The sequence below is a fragment of the Cervus canadensis genome, chromosome 1 (assembly GCF_019320065.1).
Source record: "Cervus canadensis isolate Bull #8, Minnesota chromosome 1, ASM1932006v1, whole genome shotgun sequence".
Taxonomy (NCBI): domain Eukaryota; kingdom Metazoa; phylum Chordata; class Mammalia; order Artiodactyla; family Cervidae; genus Cervus; species Cervus canadensis.
In genome coordinates, this window is record NC_057386.1 from 73513296 (window position 1) to 73537786 (window position 24491).

General features: G+C 39.2%; 1 protein-coding gene and 1 non-coding gene across 2 annotated transcripts in view; one reads left to right on the forward strand and one right to left on the reverse strand.

Annotated features, from left to right (window-relative positions):
• Window positions 1-24491, forward strand: part of LOC122452116 — a 250319-nt gene that overhangs the window by 140389 nt on the left and 85439 nt on the right. The gene's annotated exons all lie outside the window — the stretch shown is intronic.
• LOC122424962 lies at window positions 3514-3620 on the reverse strand. The gene has a single exon (XR_006264634.1). It is a non-coding gene; the product is annotated as a U6 spliceosomal RNA (small nuclear RNA).

Consider the following 24491-nt stretch of genomic DNA (forward strand, 5'->3'; position numbering starts at 1 on the left):
TTACTTAAACAACAGCAAACAAACAGCAAAATCTAGAAGTTGTCAAATCACATGGTGTATTCCCAATATTTTGAACTACCTCAATATGAGATAATTTTTCACTCATGGGATTTTTTTGCCCCACTGATTGACCTTGGGGCATTCATCCCCCTCCAACACACAGACACACTAATTCAAGCTACATAGTTAGAGAACAGCCATATTAATAAAACAGAACTGGCCTCCTGGCCTCTGCACTGTGTTGGTCCAATCAGAACCTATCTGAAATTAAGCTGTTAAGTGTAGGTCTTACTCTGATGGGTCTTTTGAAATTTCAACCCTAGATTTTTTTTTTTTTTTAATTGCCATGTTTTCTGCCAAAGGCAGACAACTGGCTGCGGAGATAAAAAGATAAAAAGACTGGAGCTGACTTTAATGAATAGCAATGGTGATAGAGGGAGAAAAATCATTAATGGATTTAAACAGCTGACTTGCCTTTGTCCTGAGCCCAGCCACATCCTTGAGTCTTTGAGATACTTTTACAGTCTTATATGATAAAGTCCCCCTTTAAACATTTATGCTACCCTGGTTTAGGTTTTCTTATTGTTAATGAAAGCAGTCTAAGAAATGTATTTTTCAAGACCCAAGATGTTTTACCTTAGTATTGTCTATACTTCTTTATGGAGAAGGAAATGGCAACCTCCAGTATTCTTGCCTGGAAAGTTCCATGCAGAGGAGTCTGATGGGCTACAGTCCATAGGGTCAGAAAGAGTCAGACACGACAAAGCGACTGAGCACACATACTTCTCTATGTTGTTACAAAACAAAACATAAAGTAAAAATGAAACATTAAAAACATGATCCCTCACTTCTGTCAGTCAATAAAGAAAAGTTTCTGAGCTATGATCCTTCCTAGATGATGTTGAACAGTCCCAAACCCTTGAAATTCCATAACTGGGTGTCATGTGGTTGATGATATACCAGCGTTTTCCTGGTATATCAAAGACAACAATTTTACTTTATTCTGTAACAGACACTTTGCATATTTTATTTATCCCTGAAAGACAGTATTTATATATTGGTTCATATTTTTCTTTTAGTTTTCTTTATATTTTGGCTGTCTTTTCTAAAAGGAAAAGAGTTAGCTTTATTGCTTTTGAATGTTTGTATGTGCACATACAAACATATGTGTGTATTTATCTATAACCCACCTATATGCAATATATGCACATAAAGTTTTGTGTGTATATGTATATATCAGTTCAGGTCAGTCGCTCAGTCGTGTCCGACTCTTTGTGACCCCATGAATCGCAGCACACCAGGCCTCCCTGTCCATCACCAACTCCCGGAGTCCACCCAAACCCATGTCCATCGAGTCGGTGATGCCATCCAGCCATCTCATCCTCTGTCGTCCCCTTCTCGTCCTGCCCCCGATCCCTCCAGCATCAGGGTCTTTTCCAATGAGTCAGCTCTTCGCATGAAGTGGCCAAAGTACTGGAGTTTCAGCTTCAGCATCAGTCCTTCCAATGAACACCCGGGACTGATCTCCTTTAGGATGGACTGGTTGGATCTCCTTGCAGTCCAAGGGACTCTCAAGAGTCTTCTCCAGCACCACAGTTAAAAGCATCAATTCTTTGGTGCCCAGCTTTCTTTATAGTCTGACTCTCACATCCATGCATGACTACTGGAAAAACCATAGCCTTGACCAGACAGACCTTTGTTGTCAAAGTAATGTCTCTGCTTTTAAATATATGTATATATAAACTTGACATTTGTTAGAGCATTTAATTTTCCCCAGTTGCTCCCATAAAGATCTTGAGTGAGTGAGTGAAGTGAGTGAAGTTGCTCAGTCATGTCCGACTCTTTGTGACCCTGTGGACTGTAGCCTACCAGGCTCCTCTGCCCATGGGATTTTCCAGGCAAGAGTACTGGAGTGGGTTGCCATTTCCTTCTCCAGGGGATCTTCCTGACCCAGGGATTGAACCCAGGTCTCCCTCATTGGAGGCAGACGCTATAACCTCTGAGCCACCCACATTAAAAAGTGCATAAAATTAAAGCAAAACCATTTCATTTTAGTGTGAATCCTCGCTTTCTTCAGAGGTCATAGAAATTTAAGCAGCCACACTACTTTTTTTCTTTATTTAGAAAATTCTAATAAAAGCAGTGATGTAAAAAGTTCTTTCAAAGGTTTCCAGGGACTGCAGGACTTCTTTGATTTGTAGTTACAAAAATAAGTTTCAGGATGACATCAGCAAGACGGAGACTAGGGAGCCCCAGACCCTCCCAACAGAGACATCCATTCAACAATACATGAACCAGTTCCCTCTGTGAGAAATTCAGAACCAGTTAAGAGGCACTTGCACCCCAGAGGGGGCAGTGAAACCAGCCAGCAACCAAGTCAGTAGGAAATTTATGACACCCACTCTGCCAGGCTGGATCTGGAGAAAACTCCCAACTCTTGGCTTCTTTCTGACGAGGGAAAGAGAAGAATGAAACGTATATCCAACTGTTCAGACTTTTGTGGGGAGTCTGCCTGAAGGAGTTTCTGTCTTGACTGAAGCTAAGTGCTGACAAGAAAGGGTGCCAGGTTCAGGGAAGCTGAGAATTAGGTGATGATCTGGACTAGCTCAATGCAGAGGAAATCCCCTACTCCTGGCTTCTCCCTAGGGAGGGAAAGAGTTAGAACATGTATCCAACGTTCAGTTTGGTTGGGGGAGGAAGGGAGTTCTCTCTTCCATTACCTATATATATTTTTTTCCCTTTATTTATTTATTTATTTTTTCAGTGGGTTTTGTCATACATTGTTATGAATCAGCCATAGATTTACACGTATTCCCCATCCTGATCCCCCCTCCCACCTCCCCCTCCACCCAATTCCTCTGGGTCTTCCCAGTGCACCAGGCCCGAGCACTTGTCTCATGCATCCAACCTGGGCTGGTGATCTGTTTCACCATAGATAATATACATGCTGTTTTTTCAAAACATCCCACCCTCACCTTCTCCCACAGAGTTCAAAAGTCTGTTCTGTACTTCTGTGTCTCTTTTTCTGTTTTGCATATAGGGTTGTCGTTACCATCTTTCTAAATTCCATATATATGTGTTAGTATGCTGTAATGTTCTTTATCTTTCTGGCTTACTTCACTCTGTATAATGGGCTCCAGTTTCATCCATCTCATTAGAACTGATTCAAATGAATTCTTTTTAATGGCTGAGTAATATTCCATGGTGTATATGTACCACAGCTTCCTTATCCATTCATCTGCTGATGGGCATCTAGGTTGCTTCCATGTCCTGGCTATTATAAACAGTGCTGCGATGAACATTGGGGTGCACGTGTCTCTTTCAGATCTGGTTTCCTCAGTGTGTATGCCCAGAAGTGGGATTGCTGGGTCATATGGCAGTTCTATTTCCAGTTTTTTAAGAAATCTCCACACTGTTTTCCATAGCGGCTGTACTAGTTTGCATTCCCACCAACAGTGTAAGAGGGTTCCCTTTTCTCCACACCCTCTCCAGCATTTATTGCTTGTAGACTTTAAAAACATGGAACGCTTCACGAATTTGCGTGTCATCCTTGCACAGGGGCCATGCTAATCTTCTCTGTATAGTTCCAATTTTAGTATATGTGCTGCCGAAGCGAGCACCATTACCTATATTTTTCTTAGATGTTTTAATCTTCTCTTTATTTTTCATTTCATGCTTTAAAAAAAATGTAGCAAAAGAACATTAGGAACACAGCATGAAATCTACCCACTTAGCAAATTTTCTTATGTACAAGGAAAGTGATGTTAACTACAAGGACCGTGTTGTAGAGGCAATCTCTCAGACTTATTCACTGTGCATAGCTGAGCCTTGCCTGAGCTTGTCTCTCCATATGGCATGCTTGTTGAAGAACATTTGACTGTAAGTGCCTCTATTATTTCTCAAGATTGTTTCAGCTGTTTGAAGTCCTCTGTGGTTCCCTATGAATTTGGGGTTTGTTTTTTCTATTTCTACAGGAAATGCCATTGAGATTTTGATAGGGATTTTACAGACTCTACATATTGCTTTAAATATTAGATCTTACAATCAATGAACATGGGATGTCTTTCCATTTATTTGGGTTGTCTTCATTTTCTTTCAGCAATGTTTTATAGTTTTCAGTGTTCAGATCTTTCCTTTCCTTGGTTAAGTTTATCATTATTTTATTATTTTTGATATTATCATAAATGGGATTGTTCTATTAATTTCTTTTACAGACTATTGTTAATAGAAACACAGCTAGTTTTTGTATACTGATTTTTATATCCTGCAACTTTACTGAATTCATTTATTATTTCTGTTTTTTGAGATTCTGATACACTTTTTTAATGATTCCTTTTGTATTCTCTTTATCTTAATTGGAGTATGATTGCTTTACAGTGTTGTGTTAGTTTATGCTGCACAACAACATGGATCAGCTATATGGATACATATACCCCTTTCCTCTTCAGTCTCCCTCCCACCCACCCATCCCACCCTTCTTGGTCATCACAGAACTCAGAGCTGAGCTCCCTGTGCTAGACAGTAGTTTCCCACTAGCTGTTTATTTTACCCATGGTAGCGTATATATGTCAATTGTACTGTCTCAGTTCATCCCACCGTCTCCTTCCCCCACTGTGTCCACAAGTCCATTCTCTACATCTGCATCTCTATTCCTTCCCTGCCAATAAGTTCATCAGTACCATTTTTCTAGATTCCATATGTATGTGTTAATATGTAATATTTTTATCTTTCTGACTTACTTCACTCTATATAACAGACTCTAGATTCATCTACATCACTACAGATGACTCAATTTTGTTCCTTTTTATGACTGAGTAATATTTCTAACTGTCTTTAGGTAGAGTTTGGGGTCGAGGTTTTCTATACATGAGATCATGTCATCTGAAGACAGGGGCAATTTTACTTCTTCCTTTCTTATTTGGATGCCTCTTATATATTTATTTTTTTCTTGCCTTATTGCTCTGACTAGAACTTCCAGTACCATGTTGAATAGGAATGGTGAATGAGAGTGAGCATCTTTACCTTGTTCCCGATCTTAGAAGAAAAACGTTCAACCTTTCACCACTGAGTATGATAACTGAGGACTTGTCATATGCAGCCTTTATTATGTTGAGATACATTCCTTCTGTAACCACATCTTTCACCTCTGTTCTCTGCACCTCTCAGGCATCTAGAATATGCCAGGTCCTGGAAGTGCTCAGTGACAGGCAAGACACAAGTCAGTCCCTTGGGCAGCCCCCAGAAAAGTTGGAATGTTGGATGCACAGTTCAACTCTTTCATTTCCCAGGGAGAAGCTGGGATTTGGAGGTTTTCATCCATTTGCTGAAGGCTGAGTTACACAAGTGTGTGCATGCTCTTCCAAACTGGTATTGTTCTCAACAGCCCCCAACATATGACCTTTTCCTGTCAGTGCTCAGATTCAGGCAAGGCAGAAATAAGTTCAGAAGTATCAGATCTTTGGCCCAGTTGTTTCATTCCTTCCCCATGCTGAAACTGGGAGTTGAGGGTTTCCTCATGATTATGTGATGTTGTGTCAGGAGTGGGCTTATGGTGCTAGGGAATATTAAATTTTCCCACTGGTTTCAATAAGGTTGTTTTCATACTTGCTAGAAGTTTCTCAGCTGGTTTCTGGACTGCTCATAGAGAATCTGTGTATTTTTGCTGAATCTTTTTATCCCTGGTGGGAATGAGATTAGAGGACGTCTTATTCTGTCACATTGTTGATATTATTCCTTTTACCTTCATTTTAAAAGCATTTATTAATTTGTTTCTGCGTGTTGAGAATCTAAACTCTGGAGATTCTGAGGGTAAGTTTCATTATACAGACTGCCACGGGTGCTTTGTTCTTGTCATGATTTTCTTTCTTTCTTGTTTTCAGAATAATGATTTGTTTCTTCATCTTCAAGTGGTGACCAATTAGTTCTTCTTCCTTTTGTTTTATAAAGCATTGAGTATTGGAACATGTTTCAAACTGTTATAGTCAATAATCCTATTGCTGCTCAACTTACTCCATTTGTAAACAGTGGTACCCTTTCAAGTCGAATCTTGAATCCCTATGGTACAGTCCTAGTAGTAGTCTTTGATAATTGCTTGTCTTCTGGATAAGATGTTTCACACTAATCTTGTACATTTCTTCCCTAGCTATGGGATTGGCCATTTCTTCAAAGATCTCTGTTCTTTTTGGTAGGAAATGATACATTAAAAACTACCATGTTGGTGTTATTCCTTAGAATTTTAAATCTTTGATTTAACATTCTCTTTTTTTCTCATTATCCTAGATAAACTGTTGTGGTACCTATTGCTGTGCAACAAACCACCCTAAAGCTTAGTGGCTTAAGGCAACAATTTGTTGTTATCTCTCAGAATTTTGTGGGTTGGCTGGTCACGTGGGCACTTATTCCTTTGGAAGTGTCTTGAGGTTGCAGTTAGATGGTGCTCAGGCTAGAATCACTGCAGGCTTAAATGGGATGTTGTACAAGATGGCCTCTTCACTTGTATGTCTGGCACCTCTACTGGGAAGGCTGGAGAGGTTAGGACTGGCCTGTCATATACATCTTTCTTCATGCAGTCTTTCTACAATGGTAGACTGAGTTTCCTCATAGCCTGTGGGTCTCAGAATTGTCAGGCATTTTGCTGTGGTTGCTGGATTCCACCAAAATAAGTGTCCTAATGACCAAGGCAGAAACTATTGGTTTATTCTGACCTAATCTCAGAAATCACACAGAACCACTTCCAGCACGGCCCAGTGGTTAAAACAGCCAGCCCATATTCAATGTAGAAGGGCACTATACTTGTCTAAAAAGGATTCTCAGGTTACTGGGAAGCCCATACTTGAACATTACGTATTATGTATACCATCAATGTTAAAAGCATCATTTAAAAGCATGCAGTGGGATTATATTACATTTTTATTTACTTGACTATTCCTAGTCTAGTATGTGCAGGGCACTATTCTAGGAGCCGAAGATACAGTTGTGAAAAAAGATACTCATACACACTCACAAATATACGATTAATCTCAGTTTACATTCTTGACCACCAACATTAAATTCAATATGGGGCAGAACTGGAGAAGGAAATACATACCGGGGGGCATGGTTCATCGTGGGACTAAATGTGTAGATTGGCTACCATGTATACCAACCCTGTTAATAACATCAGTTAGACACTGAGCAATATACAGTAGTGTTATTTCAAATGCTCACTTTATTCATTTACTTTAAAGTGAAACTTGCACATTCCCTCCTCCTCACTGTTATTTTAGCAAAAAGCTGATTGATACAATTTTTTACATGATCAGTCTGGCTTCTGGAGAAGGAAATGGCAACCCATTCCAGTGTTCTTGCCTTGAGAATCCCAGGGACGGGGGAGACTGGTGGGCTGCCATCTATGGGGTCGCGCAGAGTTGGACACAACTGAAGCGACTTAGCAGCAGCAGCCGTCTGGCTTGTGTGTTGAGAAGAGACTGGAGGAGGGCAAAGACAAAAGCAGGGAGAGTATTAAATCAGTTCAGTTCAGTTCAGTCGCTCAGTCGTGTCCGACTCTTTGTGACCCCATGAATCACAGCACACCAGGCCTCCCTGTCCATCACCAACTCCCGGAGTTTACTCAAACTCATGTCCATTGAGTCAGTGATGCCATCCAGCCATCTCATCCTCTGTCGTCCCCTTCTCCTCCTGCCCCCAATCCCCCAGCATCAGGATCTTTTCCAATGAGTCAGCTCTTCGCATTGAGGTGGCCAAAAGTATTGGAGTTTCAGCTTCAGCATCAGTCCTTCCAACGAACACCCAGGACTGATCTCCTTTAGGATGGACTGGTTGAATCTCCTAGCAGTCCAAGGGACTCTCAAGAGTCTTCTCCAACACCACAGTTCAAAGGCATCAATTTTTCAGTGCTCAGCTTTCTTCACAGTCCAACTTTCACATCCATACATGACCACTGGAAAAACCATAGCCTTGACCAGACGGACCTTTGTTGGCAAAGTAATGTCTCTGCTTTTTAATATGCTATCTAGGTTGGTCATCACTTTCCTTCCAAGGAGTAAGTGTCTTTTAATTTCATGGCTGCAGTCACCATCCACAGTGATTTTAAATAACTGATTGCAAAAATCCAGGCAGTAGATGATAGTGGTTTGGATCATCTAGGATCATCTAGGGCTTCTAGGAGAATCTGATGATCTCCATTCCTCCTCTTTGAAGACATCTGTCAGATTCCATGGCTTTCTAGTTATTCATGGGTATAAGAACAAATTCTTTTTTTTTTTTTTAGATCATTTATTTTTAATTGGAGGATGATTGTTTTACAGTATTATGTTGGTTTCTGCCATACATCCACATGAATCAACCATAGGCATACATATGTCTCCTCCTTCTTGAACTTTGCTCCGATCTCCCACCACACCGCACCCCTCTAGGTTATCACAGAGCACTGGTCTGAACTCCCCAAATCATGCAGCAAATTCCCACTAGTTATCTATTTTACATATGGTAGTGTATGCTTCCATGCTGCTCTCTCCATTCGTCCCACCCTCTCCTTTCCCCCCACAAGTTCATTTTTGAAATATATTGTTCTGTCTAACTGTAGCTCAGAGTTAAAACTCTTTCCCCTCTGACCACTGCCTCAGGCCCAATCCCAGGCATGGCCTGTGGCTGGAGATGCGCAGTGAGAGCCAAAGCAAGGTGTCATTTCCTGATGCCTCCTGTTTTTCTCTCTCCTCCTCCCCCGTCTACCTCTTTTGGTTCCCATAGAGTTTGGATGGGGTGCAGGGGGATAAGAGAAGGTGTCAAAAGTCTTAGAGCTTGAACTGTGATTGTCACTGATGTCTTTGTGGACTCCATAATGCAGGGATTAGTCCTTTGGGACACCGTAGGGACATCTTGGCCACCCTACCAGCACACCTGGAGTCTTCAGGCAGCCCTCTCACAGGACATCCTTCAGACCGTAGCACCTCCTGTAACTGCTGCAAGTGAAGGCTCCTCCTCGTTCTTCTCTCGCCTCATCCTGCTGTTTGCATCTGCTCATGTTGCTGTAGGGGACATAGGTCAGGTTCTCTCAAGAGCTCCCTTTCCTTAACCCACTCAGCACTGGCAGTACCTGGGACTGTATATTCCATAGAGGTGGGGATGCCACTTTTGCCCTTCCAGGCACTCCTGATCTCTATGACTGATTCTCTTGGAGACTGTCCTCAACAAGACTGAAATGGGGGAGTAGAGGGGAAAACCACAATACTCTTGTAGGCTCACAGCTCACATCTCAGATCATTCTCTACTGCAGAAACTTTCTTTAGCATGGTGCGCATGTGCATGCTCAGTCGTGTCCAACTCTTTGTGACCCCGTGGACTTCTGTCCATGGAATTTTCCAGGCAAGACTACTAGAGTGGGTTGCCATTTCCTACTTCAGGGGATTTTTCCAACCCAAGGATCAAACCTGTATCTTCTGAGTCTCCTGCATTGGCAGGAGTATTCTTTACCACTGTGTCACCTGGGAAGTCCTTTCTGTAGCATCACTTTCCCTTTAAATCAACTTGAGGTGGGTAGAGGGGGAGTGAAGGAATCATACCTGATTTTGATTTCTTTTAGTAAGCTCCAAAGTAGATATTTGGCAGCTCTTTGGTATTCTCTTTAGAGTGAAATTTCTTTGAACTTTTATCCAATATTTTCAGACCATAGAAAAGTCTAATTAGATACCCTATTTAAGTTTTTTCTTTCTTGATTTAATTAAAAACATAATTTTCTTATAAGATCATATGTCATCTGTGCTTTTGATTCATGTTACATATTTATTTAGCAGATTTAATATACTTTGGTTTCAGCTCTTCACAATTGGCCCCTAAGAGCCATGATATAAGAACATTGAAGTTTGCTGATTTAAGAATGTGGACTGAAGCAGGCTGGGTCTGAGTGCAGCATTTTATCTCTCTGTGGCTTTGTTGTCCTCTCCTTGTCAATTGTAACTTGGTAAGTGATGAAATATGTGCTTCTTTGAGTAAAATGACTTTCAGGTGAGAGAAAACTTTAGCACAAGTGGGAAAGGCAGCTAAATTGCTGGATGAGGATGTGTTGGGAACCACATGAGTTTTTAACTGGGTGTGTGTATCACTGATCTGTGTGTGACGCCCGCTGCCTCACTGTTCACACTGTCTGCACTGTTCGTTGAAGGTGCAAGCTGAAGGTAGCAGTGTGTGAGCTAAGAGGCTGGAAGGAGCCTCGAGGAGCTGTAGGAACTGCAGACACGTTTATTCTCTCCTGGCTGATGCAGCAGCTGTAGCAGTAGACACGCTATAGTCTCTCCTCTAGTGGTTGACCCAACAGGCACAGCCATGACGCAGCAGTAAAATACCCCCGCTTTCTTTAGGTGGAGCTCATATGTCTGAACCACACAAAGTAGCCGATGACCAAGTGAGTACTTCGTGATGCGCATGTGCAGTGCTACAAATGCTCTCAGCTGTTACATGGGCATTATTTACAAAACATGGGGCGAGAGGGCCTGAGCACACCATCTTGGCTAATTTGCTCTCTCCACAGCGTGATTTAGAGGAAAGCCCAGCACATTTTAATTGGCCACATACACACTCAAGTAGAGATTTTAGTTCCTAATCTCCCTGTAGCTAAGTGAGGCCACATGACTAAGTTTTGCCCAGTTAGCTGTAAGCAAAGTAGTGTGTGCGATTACCAGTTTTATTTTGTATAAGGAAATGACTTGCTTTCCACACCTTCTATTAATATTTCCCGTTTTCCATGGCCTAGAATGTGCATACGATTGTCCTTGACAGTTTGAATTATGTAGATGAGGTCAACACTTCAGGAGATCGCTGAGAAAGATAGAAGGAATCTGGGTCCACGTATGACCTAATGGATGTTTTGCCTTTCCCATCTGGGACTCTTACAAGAGAGAGAAGTAAACTGCAATCTTGTGTGAGCTGCTGCATTTGGCAAGTCTCTTGTTATACTTCTTAAACTCCTCCCTGATTGTTTTCATATTTTAAATTGCTTGACATAGTCCTTTTATATTTCTGGTTTCTCATGCTTTTTAATTTTTCTCAATATATTGAAGACATTTTTGTGTTTTATTTTTCAGGTAGGTATATAGGGACAGTATATTCCTTAGAACATTTCATCATGTTATCTTGTCTGGGTATAAAACAATTGCCACATCATTTTTCTCCTCATTCCAGACAGTTTTGGTTTTCTGGGTTCAATGAGAGAACAGGCCTGACTTCTTTTTTTTTTTTTTTATTCTTCAAATGTAACCTATTTCTGCCTGAATTTTTAAACAATCTTATTTTGAAATTTAAAATTTTATTTAGTTTATATTTAATTTATCCTATTTTATATCAGTTTTGCCTGGAATTTTTTGTAAGCCTTTTAGAACTACCAATGTCTGTGCTTCTTTATTTCTACTTCAGGGTATTACTATTTTTTCCTTCTAATAAATCTCTGACAATTACTTCTCCCTTTCTCAGTTATGGTGACTATTTAAATTTTGAATTTTCTCTTTCACTGTAGCTATCATTTTCTTAGAGAATTTTTCTAGATTTTGACTGATTTAAATTTTATACAATCTTAATTTTGTACTTGTCCCAATGCATATTTTATTTAACATTTTATTGTGCTTTCTTGAGGACTTTGCATTTTAATTTTTCTCTGCCAGCTCGATTTTCATTTGTGTCATATCTCTTATTTCACTGAGTCCATGAGTTCTTATATTTTATTGAGATTAAAGAAAAAGAAAAGATATAAGCTTTCCTTTTATTTCTTGGATTAATATTATTAAGAGGTATACATCTGTATGTTTTTTAGGGTAATAGCTGTGTTCTTTCTTATAGATCACAGTTGGTTGTTATTTTAAAGTTCCCTTATTTCCCATTTCTTGATGATTTCTTTAAACTTGAATGAGGAATTATTTCTCTGGGCCTGGTATTTGTCAAGTAATATGATGGCTTTATTCCCTTTGAGTTTATATATTAATCACACGTTTATTGCTGGAATTCCCCCATCTGCTCTTAAGCTGACAACCAACTTCATGAACACAACCTCCAGCAAATTTCTGGTGTATAGCAGGCATTCATTTAGGATAACTTTGTTGGATAGAGTGAGAAGTTTCTTCTGCTCCTGGTTTTTGATTCTTAATATGTGAGAAAGTAAGTTTATTCTGGGAATTAAAAAATATTTTGAAATTTGACTACTTTCCTCTGGATAGTACATGACCAGTATAATTTGTAGGTGACATTCTTCACTCTGCTCTAACTGAAATTTTTATTTATCAGCAAAAAGCAAGCACTACCCACTGTCCTCCACTAAATGTTCAGCACAGACATGGATGCTTCCTGAATGGATGGAGAGAGGCAAAGGGAAGCATGCTGGAAAATCAGTATTAAGTAAACTGGTCTGAGAGGACCCTTTCCAAACCATTCCTGTAAAATGGAATAGCTGTTTCAGAGATCTTGTCAATGATTATTTAAGAACCTATTGAAACTATAATTAGAGTATAAATCATTCATCAAAAATTGATTTTTTAAAAATATTTATTTGGCGACATTGGTTCTTAGTTGTGGCATGTAGAATCTTCTCTCTGTTGTGGTGTGCAGGATCTTTGGTTGTGGTCATGCAGGATTTTTAGTTACAGCATGTGAACTCTTAGCTGCAGCATGTGAACTCTTAGTTGCAGCATGTGGAATCTAGTTCCCTGACCAGGGATCAAACCCAGGACCCCTGCATTGGGAACACAGAGTCTTAGCCATTGTACCACCAGGTATGTCCTAATAATTAACTTTTTACATGTTTTTTTTTTCTCTTATGACTCTCCTTCTTTTTCATTTTATGTAAAGATAAGGAAATATGCATCAGTTTCCATTAGTCAGCATTGTTACCTAAATGTTCTAATATTTCACCTCAATTTTGTTTGAAGTCTCTTTATGCTTTGAAGAGAAAAGTTCTTATTTTTTCAACTAAACAAAACATGAATTGATGCAAACATCAAGCTCAAAATTGTGCAGAACTGGCATTGACCTTCCCAAAGGTGCATGATTGCCTGTGAAAAAGACTTATTTTGTCTGAAAATCTTCTGAATGTTCATGAAAATTTATAGACACATTTTTGCATCTCACTCTGGGTAGTGGGACTGTCTTTTAGGTCTCCCCAGAATTAAGTAATGTGTGGAAATGACCACTTAGGGTGTCTTTACACAAGTAGTTCTACAAAAGCAAAATTGCATTAGAAGCTTATGACAAACACACACATTTCTAGCAGGCAGCTTAATCATAATGCATACCCACTGTCTTCAAACTTTTAAATGTTTCTCTCTCAAAAGCACTTATAGACTTTGCAGCATCACTTACAGATTTTGTAGATTCCCAGAAATTGAAAGAATCTATTCACCTGATTTTAAATATCACCTAATCATATGTGTGTGTGTGTGCACATGTGCACGCGCTGTCACTTCAGTTGTGTCTAGCTCTTTCCACCCTATGGACTATTGCTGTCAGACTCCTCTGTCCATGGATTTCTCCAGGCAAGAATACTGGAGGGGGTTACAATTTCCTTCTCCAGGGGATCTTCCTGACCCAGAGATCCAAACCACATCTCTTAACATCTCCTGCATTGACGGAAGACTTCTTTACCACTAGTGCTACCTGGGAAGCCCCACCTAATCATATTCTTCATCTAATCAGATTAATCCATATAGTATTTTTCAAATGTGAACTATTTCTGTGTTTAGATCCTGAACTGTCACATTGTAGAACTGGCTTTTATTCTAGCAGAAGTTCCCTTGTTAATCCAGTTCTAGTTCTCTCTTTACTATCTTATTCTTACATATTCACCTAAGTCCTTGTTCTTGATGCAGTGACTTGTCTTAATCGTTTGGCAACTGTGGTTTCTCAATCCCTATTTGTTTAATTTTGATCTCTAGTTCCAAGTTGGTTATTAATTTTCAGCCTTTTTTGGTACCTGACCTCTCAATTCTGTCCAAACTGTACCTTCATTATCTGAATTTGGCTTCACTCTTAATTCTGTGGTCTCAACTGTTGAAAGTATTGGAACAACAATACCATTGATGAATTTGTATTTACTGTTTATGTGTGTTTAGGCATGTGTGTGTATGTGTGATTATAACACAGTTTAACAAAATAATAGATATTACAAAATATCCTAAACTGTGTCCAAAAATTAACTAGTATTCAAATTGAAAAAAATGCAGATGTAGTTTTCCATCATGCTCTTAGGTCTATGACTTCTCCAAACTCTATCAGTTTCTTTAGAGACCTCAGTATTGCAGAAATAAAGGACTCTGCATTTCCAGCTATTTGGCTGCCTCAGGATCTAACACAAAACCACACGGTCATGTATCTCCTTCCTCAAATTAAGGATTACTGAAGAATATTGTCTCCTTGTTATATCACACCCTCCACTGCCTGAGAAGTAGTAAAACTACCAAATTAAAAGTATCATTAGGTAGAGAAAGAGGGGGTAGGAAAGAAGAGGATTGCAAGATCTGATATTTATTCTTGGGAAACTGATGTATTAATGAAATTAAATTCTTACTTTGGTAAACTTATTTCACCCCTTTTTAAGATGAGGGTATTATCTCTGCTTAGATGGTCTGACAACTAATTGCAGAATTCTTTTTGGATAACAGTAATAATTCCTATTCTCATAATATTTTTCACTCCCATGAAAAATACATAAAAACCATCTTGTCCTAGTATGTTTCCTGTTTGGGATGTTGATAATATATTCTTGTGAGCAATGAGTCATGAAGGTGCAAGGGCATAACATTTAATAACTGGTGAGCTTCATCTTGAACAGTCAGCACTTATTATAAATATATATGGGAAAAAACAGAGTAGAGAACTGTAACCCAGGAAAGAGAAATAGTGACTAGTAGTTAATGATGAATCTGTTACAAAACATAACTATCATTGTGATCTTAATTTAAATATATTAACATATTTATAGGAGAATTTCTAACTATTTTTCTGTATTTTGTTTTAAAGAAAATTCAGAATCTTCCTTTCTTTGTGTATCTTTAACCACATCTAATTTTGACAGAAATATTCTTCCTAATCTTGTGTTTGAAACTCCATGATGTTATATTTTGATAAGTTAGCTATTTTCTGTTGAATCAGCTATTAGATAATTACATTACAAAATTGTCATTTTTTTGCTTCAGGGTGTTTTTCATTTGGCTTCTGCTTTAGTTTGTCCTTTTACTTTTCAGTGCTCCATGTTTTCTCAATTATTGTGATTTTGCTCATTTTAATTGCTTTATCATGGATCTCTCAACCTATTTTTTTAAAATGTCATTCATTATTAATATAGTGCCAGAAATGCACCATGCACTTTATACAGTTGTTGAATATGGATAAGATGGGTCACTGCTTGGGGTAGAGCTTCCTGTCTTAGGGTGTGATGTTTTCATGGTACCTGTGATACCATCATTACTCTGACATTCTATGGAGGTAGAAGGCTTTCACAGTAGAGACTATAATGAAGTCACAATTTCTACCTCAAGCCACGGTGATAAGAATGCTGAGTCTAATAGTTACTTATTATAAGAATGTAGTATCCCTTTAATCCTTTAAAATTAAATGTCAGTATGCATTGATAAGTATAAGAAAATATATTTATAATCTCATATATTTCCTCACCAATTAATAGGGTAGTTGAAAAAAAAATCATTATAGCTCAAAATGCCAAGGGTACCTGGCAGGGAAACATAGTGTTCGGTTTGCAGAAAAGCTTCCAATCTGCTTCTACATACAATAAAATGTTTTACTGAACAAAGTAAATCATTAAGGAGTAAGAAACAAAAAATGAGATAGAACACATGTCATTTAAGATTCTAAATGTGTTCTTAAAACTACAGTGGGATCAGAACCAACCTAAATGATCTAAATTTGTGTTGCTCTTAATAGTTTGTTTGAAAAAATTAACTCAGCATTTAGTTCTGGAGTTGAATTAAGGTATCTGTACATGAGTGCAGTTTTAATATTCTCTTGAGAGAGCAAATAAAGTCACAAAATAAACCCACTCCTTTGCCAAGCTGTTACCAACACTCTGGCAGCAATGTTCACTTTCCTTAAGCAGCCAAAGTCCTTGTGATTTTAAATCCAAGATTTAAAAAACTGTTTTGGAACTCTTCCTACTGACTGAAATTTCTTAATCCTCTCTCACTGTCTTTGTTTAGTAACTGCACAGAATTTTTCTTTACTGAGTCCTGGAGCACATGGAAAGAGGAAGTCATTAAATAAATGTGTGATCCTTGTCTGGTAATAGAGGCTGGTATGGCAACTAGCTCAGGTCTGGAAAACCATCATATTAGCATACTCACCAAAGAGAGAAAGCAGAATGCCAGGGATGAGTCCAAAGTTCTTGGTCAGAGAGACAGGAAGAATGGATGAGAAATACTGCAGAAATCTTGGGGTAGGGATGAAACGGACCTAAAAAATTTATTTTGGTCATGTTATGTTTCGTTTACTTTTAATTGCTCTGCAGCTTTATTGAGATATAGTTGACATATAACATCATATAAGTTTAAGGTATAAATGTGATGACTTGATACAGGTGACATTGTGAAAAGATTACCACAGTTAGGTTAGTGTACACCTCTATCGCCTCTATGACTAGACTTATTTTTGTGTGTATGGTGAGAACACATAGATCTATACTCACAACAAATTTCAAGTATATAATACAGTGTATTAGATCTGCAGTGTATAGTAGACCCGTAGAACTTATCTTTTGGCTGGAAGTTTGGACCATTTGAACATCATCTCATTTTGACCACCTCCTAGTCCTTGGCAGCCACCATTCTACTCCCTGTTTCTATCAATATGAGTTCCCATAGAACTCCTATTGTCTTTGTTTCTATGACTTTTTTTTTTTTTTTATTTCACATATAAGTAAGAGCATAAGGTATTTGTATTTCTCTGTCTGACTTATTTCACTTAGCAGAATACCCTCTAGATCTATCCATGTTGTAAATGGCAAGATTTCTTTTTTATCAGTTCAGTTAGTCGCTCAGTTGTGTCTGACTCTTTGCAACCCCATGAACTGCAGCACACCAGGGCTCCCTGTCCATCACCAACTCCCGGACTTTACTCAAACTCATGTCCGTTGAGTCAGTGATGCCATCCAACTGTCTCATCCTGTTGTCCCCATCTCCTCCTGCCTTCAATCTTTCCCAGCATCAGGCTCTTTTCTAATGAGTTGGCTCTTCCCATTAGGTGGCCAAAGTATTGGAGTTTCAGCTTCAACATCAGTCTTTCCAATGAATATTCAGGACTGATTTCCTTTAGGATGAACTAGTTGGATCTCCTTGCAGTCCAAGGGACTCTCAAGAGTCTTCTCCAACAACACAGTCCAAATTCTTCTGTGCTCAGCTTTCTTTATAGTCCAACTTTCACATCCATACATGACTACTAGAAAAACCAAAGCCTTGACTAGATGGACCTTTGTTGGAAAAGTAATATCTCTGCTTTTTAATAAGCTGTCTAGGTTGGTCATAACTTTCCTTCCAAAGAGCAAGCGTCTTTTTAATTTTATGGCTGCAGTCACCATCTACAGTGATTTTTGAGCCCAAAAAAATAAAGCCAGTCACTGTTTCCACTGTTTCTCCATCTATTTGCCATGAAGTGATGGGACTGGATGCCATGATCTTAGTTTTCTGAACGTTGAGCTTTAAGCCAACTTTTTCACTCTCCACTTGCACATTCATCAAGGAGCTCTTTAGAGAACAGTGTGGAGATTCCTTAAAAAACTGGGAATAGAACTGCCATATGACCCAGCAATCCCACTCCTGGGCATACACACTGAGGAAACTAGAATTGAAAGAGACACGTGTACCCCAATGTTCATCGCAGCACTGTTTATAATGGCCAGGACATGGAAGCAACCTAGATGCCCATCAGGAGACGAATGGATAAGAGAGCTGTGGTACATATACACAATGGAATATTACTCAGTCATTAAAAAGAATACATTCGAATCAGTTCTAATGAGGTGGATGAAACTGGAGCCTATTATACAGAGTGAAGTAAGCCAGAAAGAAAAACACCAATACAGTATACTAATGCATATATATGGAATTTAGAAAGATGGTAACGATAACCCTGTATGCAAGACAGCAAGAGAGACACAGATGTATTCAACAGTCTTTTGGACTGTGTGGGAGAGGGCGAGGGTGGGATGATATGGGAGAATAACATTGAAACATATAAATTATCATATGTGAAACAAATCGCCAGTCCAGGTTTGATGCATGATACAGGATGCTTGGGGCTGGTGCACTGGGATGACCCAGAGGGGTGGGATGGGGAGGGAGTTGGGAGTGGGGTTCAGGATGGGGAACACATGTACACCCATGGTGGATTCAAGTCAATGTATGGCAAAACCAATACAATGTTCTAAAGTAAAATGAATAAATAATTAAAAAAAAAAAAGAAGCTCTTTAGTTCTTCTTCACTTTCTGCCATAAGGATGGTGTCATCTGCATATCTGAGGTTATTTATATTTCTCCCGGCAATCTTGATTCCAGCTTGTGCTTCCTCCAGCCCAGCATTTCTCATAATGTACTCTGCATAGAAGTTAAATAAGCAGGGTGACAATATACAGCCTTGACAGACTCCTTTCCCTATTTGGAACCAGTCTGTTGTTCCATGTCCACTTCTAACTGTTGCTTCCTGACCTGCATATAGGTTTCTTAAGAGGCAGGTCAGGTGGTCTGGTATTCCCATCTCTTGAAGAATTTTCCACAGTTTATTGTGATCCACACAGTGAAAGGCTTTGGCATAGTCAATAAAGCAGAAGTAGATGTTTTCCTGAAACTCTCTTGCTCTTTCTATGATCCAGCAGATGTTGGCAATTTGATCTCTGGTTCCTCTGCCTTTTCTAAAACCAGTGTGAACGTCTGGAAGTTCATGGTTCACGTTATTGCTGAAGCCTGGCTTGGGGAATGTTGAGCATTACTTTACTAGCGTATGAGATGAGTGCAATCATGCAGTAGTTTGAGCATTCTTTGGCATTGCCTTTCTTTGGGATTGGAATGAAAACGGACCTTTTCCAGTCCTGTGGCCACTGCTGCTGAGTTTTCCAAATTTGCTGGCATATTGAGTGCAGCACTTTCCCAGCATCATCTTTTAGGATTTGAAATAGCTCAACTGGAATTCTATCACCTCCACTAGCTTTGTTCGTAGTGATGCTTTCTAAGGCCTACTTGACTTTGGATTGCAGGATGTCTGGCTCTAGGTCAGTGATTACACCATCGTGATTATCTGGGTCGTGAAGATCTTTTTTGTACAGTTCTTCTGTGTATTCTTGCCACCTCTTCTTAATATCTTCTGATTTGTTACGTCCCTACCATTTCTGTCCTTTATCGATCCCATCTTTGAATGAAATTTTCCCTTGATATCTCTAATCTTCCTGAAGAGATCTCTGGTCTTTCCCATTCTATTTTTTCCCTCTATTTCTTTACACTGATCACTGAGGAAAGCTTTCTTATCTCTCATTTTTATTCTATGGAACTCTCCATTCTGTTGGGTATATCTTTCCTTTTCTCCTTTGATTTTGGCTTCTTTTCTTTTCACAGCTATTTCTAAGGCTTCCTCAGACATCCATTTTGCTTTTTTGCATTTCTTTTTCTTGGGGATGGTCTTGATCCCTGTCTCCTGTACAATGTCATGAACTTCTGTCCATAGTTCATCAGGCACTCTATCAGATCTAGTCCCTTAAATGTATTTTTCACTTCCACTGTATAATTGTAAGGGATTTGATATAGGTCATACCTGAATGGTCTAGTGGTTTTCCCTACTTTCTTCAATTTAAGTGTGAATTTGGCAATAAGGAGTTCATTATCTGAGCCACAGTCAGCTCCCGGTCTTGTTTTTGCTGACTGTATAGAGCTTCTTCATCCTTTGCTGCAAAGAATATAATCAATTCTTTTTATAGCTGAGTAATGTTCCATTTTATATCTACATATACCACAACACAATTTGCTTCCATATCTTGGCTGTTTTTAACAATGCTGCAATAAGTATGGGAGTGCAGATATCTTTCCAAGAGAGTGATCTCCTTTACTTTGGATATATACTCGGAAGTGGAATTGCTGTATCGTTTGGTGGTTTTTTGGGGCTTCCCTGGTGGTTCAGATGGTAAAGAGTCTGCCTGCAAGGTAGGAGACCTTGGTTTGATTCCAGGGTCAGGAAGATCCCCTGGAGAAGGGAATGGTAACCCACTCCAGTGTTCTTGCCTGGAGAATCCTGTGGACAGAGGAGCCTGGTAGGCTACAGTCCATGGGGTGGAAAAGAGTCAGACACAACTGAGCGACTAACACTTTCACTTTCATGATAGTTCTATTTTCAGTTTTTTGAGGAACTGGTCCCCATAGTGGCTGCATTGATTTATATTCTCACCAACTGTGCACAAGGGTTTCCTTTTTTCCAGAGTTTTGTCATCCTTGTTATCATTATCTTTTTGATAAAAGCCATTCTAACAGATGTGATATAATAACTCATGGTGGTTTTGATTTGCATTTCTCTGATGGTTCGTGATGTTGAGTATCTCTTCAGCTACTTGTTGGTTAGCTGTACATTTTCTTTGGAAAAATGTCTGTTAATGTTCTTTGCCCATTTTAAAATTGGATTATGAGGATTTTTTATTTTTACTTTTGTTATTGAGTTGTGTAAATTCCTTATATATTTTGGATCTTAATTCCTTATTTGCTCTATGGTATGCAAATATATTCTCTCATTCCATAGGTTGCTTCCTTATTTTGTTGATTATTTCTTCTGCTGTGCAGAAACTTTTTAGTTTTATGTCATTCAACTTGTTGATTTTTGCTTTTGATGCTTATGCTTTTGATGTCATATCAAAAAATTGTTGCCAAGATCAGTGTTGAGCTTTTCTGCTGTGTTTTATCCTAGGAGTTTTATGGTGTCAGGTCTTTCATTTATTCCTTTAATCTATTTCAGGTTGCTTTTGTGAGTGGTATAAGATAGGAGTCCAGTTTAAGTGGTGAAAGCAAAAGCCGTGTGAACTAGGTTGAAGGCAGAATAAAATTCAGGACAGAAAATTAAGTTTCTGAGCAGTTTGGAATAGGAAAATAGGACAGTAACTGAAGAAGAGTATGGGAAGAAGTTTTTTAAAGATGGTATGTTTGTCTGCCAGTGGTAGTGATCTAAGAGAGGAAAATGATCATGGAAAAGAGGGAGTAGTGATGTCTTTGAGCAGGTTAAGAGGAGATGGACCCTAGAGACAACGGAAGGGGTTGGGGAAGAGCTTGGGTCATTCATTTTTATCATCAAAAAAGAAAGAATGATGTAAAAGCAGATATGGTGGTAAGAGCTTGAAAATTTTCTCTTAAAGATATCATCTGTATTTTCAGAGAAATAGGAAACAAGATCATCAGCTAAGGAGAAATGGTCCTGGAGATTTGAGAACAGAGATGACATGAAATAATTATTTAAGTGAGCAGAAGAGTGAATGGACCAGGAAGACACGTTGCTGTGCAAGTGTCTTATGAAAGGTTCAGTTCAGTTCAGTCGCTCAGTCATGTCTGACTCTTTGCGACCCCATGAACTGCAGCACGCCAGGCCTCCCTGTCCATCACCAACTCCCGGACTTTACCCAAACTCATGTCCATAGAGTCGGTGATGCCATCCAGCCATCTCATCCTCTGTCGTCCCCTTCTCCTCCTGTCCCCAATCCCTCCCAGCATCAGGGTCTTTTCCAATGAATCAACTCTTCACATTAGGTGGTCAAAGTACTGGAGTTTCAGCTTCAACATCAGCCCTTCCAATGAACACCATGGAAAAGAAATGCAAAAAAGCAAAATGGCTATCTGAAGAGGCCTTACAAATAGCTGTGAAAAGAAGAGAAGCGAAAAGCAAAGGAGAAGAGGAAAGATATTCCTATTTGAATGCAGAGTTCCAAAGAATAGCAAGGAGAGATAAGAAAGCCTTCCTCAGCGATCAATGCAAAGAAATAGAGGAAAACAATAGAATGGGGAAGACTAGAGATCTCTTCAAGAAAATTAGAGATGCCAAGGGAACATTTCATGCAAAGATGAGCTCGATAAAGGACAGAAATGGTAGGGATCTAACAAATCAGAAGATATTAAGAAGAGGTGGCAAGAATACACAGAAGAACTGTACAAAAAAGATCTTCACGACCCAGATAATTACGGTGGTGTGATCCCTCACCTAGAGCCAGACATCCTGGAGTGCGAAGTCAAGTGGGCCTTAGGAAGCATCACTACAAACAAAGCTAGTGGAGGTGATGAAATTCTAGTTGAGCTATTTCAAATCCTAAAAGATGATGCTGGGAAAGTGCTGCACTCAATATGCCAGCAAATTTGGAAAACTCAGCGGTGGTCACAGGACTGGAAAAGGTCAGTTTTCATTCCAATCCCAAAGAATGCTCAAATTACCACACAATTGCACTCATCTCACATGCTAGTAAAGTAATGCTCAACATTCTCCAAGCCAGGCTTCAGCAATAATGTGAACCGTGAACTTCCAGACGTTCAAGCTGGTTTTAGAAAAGGCAGAGGAACCAGAGATCAAATTGCCAACATCTGCTGGATCATCGAAAGAGCAAGAGAGTTCCAGAAAAACATCTACTTCTGCTTTATTGACTATGCCAAAGCCTTTCACTGTGTGGATCACTGTAAACTGTGGAAAATTCTTCAAGAGATGGGAATACCAGACCACCTGACCTGCCTCTTGAGAAATCTCTATGCAGGTCAGGAAGCAACAGTTAGAAGTGGACATGGAACAACAGACTGGTTCCAGATAGGAAAAGGAGTACGTCAAGGCTGTATATGAAATGTTAGGGATTATGAAATAGAAGGGAGAAGGGTGAGCATGGTTGTGTATTTTTCTCTATCTCCAGTCAGTTGTCTGGGTGCGGGAGTGGAGAGGGTGGGGACCTAGGCTTAATAAACACTCGGATTTAGCCAGTTGAGTATAATGGAAAGAAAGGGAGTCAGGAGTTGGTAGCAGAAAGGGGTGATTATAATATGAATGGCTTTATTTAAATTGTGTAAGCAGGGAGGCAGGAACACCAGGGAGATGAGGGACAATGAAAAGGTTATTGGGATCAAGGGATTGTAGGCAAAGGGTTGATGGAATGTTTGCCTGAGGGCCGGAGAATAAGATTGGAGGTTTGGTTGGAGGGCTTATGGGAGGAAAGGAGATCTAAGCACAGGTCTGTTTCATCTAATCTACTTTGAATTCTGTGTCTTGGTCTTTTACATACATAGCCCGGTCTGGCTGCTCACTTGCTTCATGTTCAAATTCTTTTTATCACCTTCTCTGTTCTGAAAACTATCCTGTTCACAGAGAGCAGGAAGAAACATCTTTCTGAAGACTCATTTTGATCTTGCTAGTCAAATTCTTGGAAGTCTGTAATGATCCTAGTCCATTTTAAAATCAAAATTTGGTGTTCTTACAAAATAATATCGTTATAACTTTTTGCTGTCACCCTTTTTTCCCCATTATTTTTTGTTTCATTTTGCACAGATAAACAGCATATTTTCCAGGAATTCTTTAAATAAAAAAGGAATAGATTTCTCCCTTTATCTCCCACTGATTTCATTGTCTCATGTGAAAGGAGAAGCTTAGGTCTGAAGTTTCTCTTATGCTTTTCTATGGCTCTTTGTAGTATTTTTCACCACCTCTCCAGAGTAATTGGACCACAATCTCAGACCTTGATCTCTAAATTTTGTTTTATTTCCTCCTGTGATATCTTCCGTGCTCAAAGCATAGCGTCAGTTTTTTTTTTTTTTAACCCAAATGTGTGGTAGGATTCAGAAACAGTCTTCAAACACAGGGTAGGCCTTTGTCCTTTTGGTCCCTCTGGCCGTCTAAACCCATGTGATTCTTTTTGATGTGTTATCAAGGAATTCCAGATGGAACCCTCATACTTTTTTTTTTTTTTTTTTTGCTGCTTTCATCATTGTACCTTGCTCTAGGCTCAATGTTCTAATTGGGTGTCTTTCCTTTTAAAGGGACACATATTAGGGCCTTAGGCTATTATTTTTTCCTCTGCTAATTGGTTATTCTGAGTGATTAGTTCTCATCCTCATTTGACTGACCTCTTCTGTAGAACCTTGGGACTAGTGGCACTTGGGTAATTTTTTATGTAATCGGTTTTAAAGTGCTTTTCTTCTCTCATGTCCATTTCCCATCATATTTTCAGGGTGTTCAGATAAACTGCTACTCTGCTTACAATGACCATTTAAGAACTTAGAGGTTTTTTCTTGATGCCTCTGGAGAGAGATTCAGGCTCAACAAAGCTAAGTTCTGATAGAAAATGGTACTTTTGATTTTTAGGTGATACTTATGAGGCCCAATAAAGGAAGAATTTATTAGTCATGGGACTTAGCACCTTATTTCTTTTTGGTGGGTGTTATTAGTTTCCTAGGACTGGTATAAAAAAACACCATATACTAGGTGGTCTGAAACAACAGAAATTTGTTGTTGTTTTTCTATGA